A 5,543-nucleotide genomic window follows, 5' to 3' on the forward strand; every position below is an offset into this window, starting at 1 on the left:
CCTGGCCTGGCTCTGGATTGGCACTAATTTCTGCAGCGAGAAAACTCCTTTAGGTGGTGGACAGAGGCAAAGCCGGGTAGGGGCCCTTCCTTCCTGGGCCCCGCTGACCCACCCTCGAGGGAGCTCCAGCCGGGGAAACCCGCCCCCACCCCAGCCCCCGCCTCCTGCTCCTCCCAGCCTCTGCGTCAGCGTCTTTGCTCTCCTGCCCTCCCACCGACAAATCCTTTCTCTTCCGACGTCCTGTTTCGGAGGTGAATGGCCAGTAATTTTTAGTATTCTGTTCGTAGGCAGGGGCTCTTAGGTCTTGAGAGTAATTTCTCCCTCACAGGCCCTTTTTCACTGCTAAATTGACTCTCAAGCCAGCGCACCTCCTTATCTTTATTACGCTGTAATCATCTGTTCCTTCCCAGACTTGGGCTGCAAGGCTTCCTTCCCTACCTTTTGAAGGCACGAGGCTCTAAGGAAGTTGACTATACAGGTGAGAATACCACCTGTGGGAGTGGAGGAAGGGAGAGCAAGAGGCATAGTGGAAGACATCTTTTGAGTTGTAAAGTTTCCTCCATCCTTAGCTAAATAGGTCAGTAATTTTCTTTCCCTCCCTCCTTTTCCTGTCTTCCTTCCTTTCCCTCTCTTTTTTCCTTCACCTCTTCCTGTCTTTCTCTCTTCCACCCCCCTTCCTTCCCTTCTGATTTCCTGTTGCAACCGAAGACCCCTACTCAGACATTTCTCTATTCCCCCCCCCCCCCAGTCCTGATGTTCCTGGGCTCAATTCTACTTCTTCCTGAGATAGTATAGTTTTAATAAACTACTAGATTATATTTGTTTATATTGCCATCTAATAAGATGGACCTAATGTATTATTTTGCTGTCAGGGTTATTTTATAATCACAGAATGACTTGGGAAGCGTTGCTTCTTTTTCCATGCTTTGGAGAGGTTTATATGATGTAGAAATACTCAGTGTCTTAAAATTCCAGATCTTTTGCTTTTTGTGAGTGTAGTGATAGAGATTTACCACCTTTTATGTTGTCAATTGATTACATGTCCATGAAAGTTATCTATTTAATTATAAAATTTGACATGAAGTTGAGCATTCTTTTTTCTTTAAAACTTAAAAAGATTCTCTTTAACTGTAATTATGATTTATTTCTTATTCTAAAGGTATTTTTCCTCTATTCCCTATGTCAGTTTTACCAAATATTTACCTACTAAGCTGGTCTGGAAGAATCACCACCTTTTGACTTTTTCTTCAAGGTTATTGAGTTTTCTTCTGTGTTCAGGTTCATTCATTTCTGCTTCTACATTTGTTAATTCTTTACTTTACTTTGGTTTAATTTTATTGTTCTTTTTCCAGTATCTTGAATTGACTGCTTAATTAAATTATATTGTATGCTTTTTATTTAAACAGCTTTATTGAGTTATAGTTGACATTTGATACTGTGTACATATATAATGTCCAATTTTTAAGTTTTGACATATGCATTCACTCATGAAAGAACCAGTACAGTCAAGATAATGCACATACCTATCACCCCCAAAGTTTTCTTACATTCACCTATTTTTAGTCTTTCAAGATTTCTATTATATAAACTTATATTTAGAGGTTTGCCTCAGAATATGTTTGATCGTGCCTGCAGGTATTGATATATAATGTATTCATTGTTTTTAATTTTGAATTAATTTGCAATTTCCATTTTGGTTTCCTTCTTAACTGAAAAATTCAGGGAAGGTCATACGTAAGTCTTATATTTTCATAGATCTTCTTTCCCCTCAGCCCCCCTTCTATATTCTGGTTTCTCTCCATCCCAGTATTGGTTTCAGGAGCCCTCCCTAGGTGACTGGTCACATTGTTTAGAAAGTCTTCCTGCACTTTATACTACAACCACATGCCTCTACTAGTCTCCTGACTGCTTGTTTAATGGCAAGGAAATGGAGCCACCTTGCTCTGCTATTTCAGTGACATTCTCACTGAGTTATCATTGAGGAGGAAGGGGAGGAAGCCTGCTTTATGGCTTGGGGGTGATTTTTGGATGGGAAACGGAATAATCTGGAGGCTTATTCATTCAGATGTCAGTTTTCTGATGCGGTTTCTCTGTCAGCTGGTGCTTATGAAATGATCAATTGGCGATTATTTCTGAGAACCTAAAATGTATTCAACAAAGTTAATAATTCTAATGATGATAAAATAACCATGTTTAATATGCCTCGGATGGATCATATACATTGCCCAGTTAATTGTCACCATAAATTTATGATATGGTGACTGCGTAGGAAGCAAGTCTTGTGGGAGCTGTGGTGAGCTCTGGTGAATTAAAAGAGAAAACCCTTATGGCGCTAACTTATGTGGATAAGGGAAATGACTGGCAAATTATAAGAGGGCATATTAATGTGTTAAATGAGAGGGCTGGAGAGCATCTCCAAAGTCCTTAGCAGAGACCCCACCCTTGAGAATCGCTGTGACTCACCCCACCCGGCCACCACTGAACCCTGAACTCAAAGCTTCCGTCACTGCGCCCGACGGCCGGCAGGGGGCGACCCAACTCGCCTTTGCCCACCTTCCTGTGCAGAAACACCAACCCTGGGTTTTTGTTTACAGTTGGTCCCTCCGCCCCAGAAAGAGACGGCGCTTTGGGGACCAGCTTGGTGCAGCTTAAACAGTGAGTACAAAAGTCTTCTTTTCGCAGTCTTCATTGCTGAGCGGGGAGCTTTGCCGCGACTTCGCCGGAGACATTTTTCTTCGCTAGCGAGCATGGAACCTTTCATCTGCTGAACTTTCACCACGTGTTTTTGCTCCATCCCCTCATATACTACGCCACCAAGAGTTATGTGACAAAAGTACCCATTTATTGAGGGGTTTGACGGCTGGAAACCAAAGCATACTGTAGTGTTTTTTACAGATTCAGGATTATTTCTGGGCAGAAATCTCGCGACAAATTCAGAGAGAATGGAAAGAATATACGAAACATCGGCATTGCCAGGCGCCTGTGTTGGGGACACGGTGAGTGCCCGGTCAAACCCCAAGGTGAAAGGATAATATGTGCCTCTCTGCGTGCTTTTATTAATTTTTGAATGGTTCATTTTTCCTGCAACGGTAAAGAATTTGAAAAACATTAAATCCGTGGATAATAAGTGTATTAAAACTTGCATTATTTTAGGTTTAAATATTTATACCCAAACCAGAATTTTTTATAATTTTACTTGCCTGGCTTTAATAGAAGCACACTCTTCAATAATAATTTTTAAATAATGTACTTCTAAGCTTATCTAATTTTCATTTGAGAGAATTGCCACGGTTGACGACATCTGGCAACCCAGTGACCATCTTAAATATTTTTTAATTAACTGCCACTTAACTTCTTCAAAGACCTCACGTTGACCAGTATTGTTAAAATAAATTCTGAATGCCACTTCCAAATATGACTAAGATAGCACTAAGCAGAATTCCTTTATAGCACTAAGCAGAATTCCTTTATTAGTTTAAGAAAATCCAAACACATATGGATTTTATATTCAGAATAATTGATACTGCATGCTGCTTAAAACCGTTTAAGATGAAATGTCCAAAGGACTTAAATTTTCTGAAATAAAGTGCTATGTCCATAACCAATTTTGTAAACCAAGTGCACATGTAAAATAACTTTTCTCCAGTTAATATTTTCAAAATCTGGAGACATTTCATTTAATTTTCATACCTTCATTTCAAATGTGAAATTAGGTTGTTTATAATCTCCTTAATTTCAATTTGATAAGTATTTTCCCATAATAATTGATGCATCTAAATTTGTTTCCTCTTCACTTATTTTAAAATTTGGGAATTATAGTCAGATCTCTTGCTTAATTTTTGTATTCATCAAACATGTTTCAAAATTACTCCCATCCATTTGTTGTGAGCTAGGGGAGGGGCCTTCCATTAAACAAGCACCTTAGGACTTGTAGGAATTAGATCTCAGCTCTCCAAAAGTGCTTATCCACTTTTTATCTACAAGTCTGTTTTTGTAGATAAGCTGTTTGCCAATTAGGTCATTTACATTTATAAACTTGTCATGAAGACAATCTGTATTAAAATGTTTAAACTTTTTGAATATTCTGAAGCACACTGGTTATCCTCATAAATTCCTCCCAAAAAATATATCTCAGGTTTTTGGGTGCTGTCTTATGCTCCTAATGCCTGACATTAACTACAAACAAGCAAAAAAAAAAAGTGACCTCCTTTTATGCATAGCTCAGGCACAAGTTCATGGGGATTGGGCCTGTGGATGAGGTGATCCTGGGGTCATTTGGCTTGGCTTTTATCTATGTCGATTCTCTGTTCTCAAGCAGATTTATTGTAATTGGAGGACAGACAGCATCCAGTTTGGAAGGCTGCCTCACTACAACCAACTAATGGAAAAACTCTGGTTGAAGAAGGTAAGAACAAATCAGCTCAGTGATTTTCAGTAATTTGCAGTTCATCCTTATGGTGTTGGAAGAACTGAACAACCATACTTGCCCCTATGCTAGGATTTTCCCCAGCTCATGGGCTGTGGTCCAGTGGCCTGGACATATAGTCAAGCAGATGGGCAATGGAAAGCTGGTCTATTAAAGAGCTTGTATGGGGCTTGGTCCTATGGAAATCCCTGTGGGTTATTTAAGGGGTGCATCAGAAGATCTCCTTCCAGGATCAAAAGATAATTGGAACTGACCAGTGAATACCCTGGCATGCTCACTTGAGGCAGCCACGTAGGCTCATGAAATGAGTGGACCTGGGGAATCCGCAGCAATGAAGAGTTGGGCTGAATCTCAGCAGATTCCACTTGCACCTTCTGAGGCACAAAATCCCAGCAAGAACTGCTCTATCAATTAGCGAGGCAGAGAGTGCAGATGCCTATGAGACAGATTCCCCAAGGGAAAGGTCTTGCACACAGCTTGCAAGTAAAACTACATCAGAAAACTGCTGTTAGTCCCAGGAGGCTGTAAATTCCTGACAGGAATAGATACTTGCTCCGAATTGGGCTTTGCATACCCAGTGGTAAATGCAAATGCTTATAATACTGTAAAAGGATTGGAACAGAAGATAACCAACCTAGACTGCCAAGTTACATTTTGTGAGACCAGGGAACGCAATTTACAACCCACAGTGTCTAAAATAGGCAGAGATGTCACATCGAATGGATGTATGTTGCATATCTTCCTCAGAGCAATGGTTTTACAGAGAATTGGGATGGGCAACTGAAAAATGTATCTAAAATGGGGGAAGATAAAGGCAGGTGCCCTTCACGAGTGGGAATGTAAGGAGAGTCAAGAGAGTATCTCCACATGGTAGATTCCTCCACTTTTTTGAGGATTTGGTGAAGAAGGGGTGTGAGAGAACTGTATGACTATACAGTTCTTCCCCACATCACTTCAACTTCTTTCTTCTCTGATGCAGTGGTCCTGGGACTAAAGCTGCGAATTTCTTGCAGAAATGATTCCTCACCAAGAAACTTTAACTTTTATGTTAGGATTCCTAAGAGCGTGCTGGGCTGGCTTGTGCCTTCATCCCATATAACACGATTGGGGTTGACAG

At 40.5% G+C, this 5,543-nt stretch overlaps 1 long non-coding RNA gene across 1 annotated transcript; it reads left to right on the forward strand.

Moving 5' to 3' along the window:
* The first annotated feature begins 225 nt into the window (after positions 1–225).
* On the forward strand, positions 226–5,267 carry LOC143673487 (uncharacterized). Its single transcript, XR_013170402.1, has 4 exons — positions 226–478; positions 2,595–2,655; positions 2,884–2,996; positions 4,319–5,267. It is a non-coding gene; the product is annotated as an uncharacterized LOC143673487 (long non-coding RNA).
* The last annotated feature ends 276 nt before the right edge of the window (positions 5,268–5,543 follow it).

The sequence above is a fragment of the Tamandua tetradactyla genome, chromosome 2 (genome assembly GCF_023851605.1).
Source record: "Tamandua tetradactyla isolate mTamTet1 chromosome 2, mTamTet1.pri, whole genome shotgun sequence".
In the NCBI taxonomy this organism is placed as follows: Eukaryota; Metazoa; Chordata; class Mammalia; order Pilosa; family Myrmecophagidae; genus Tamandua; species Tamandua tetradactyla.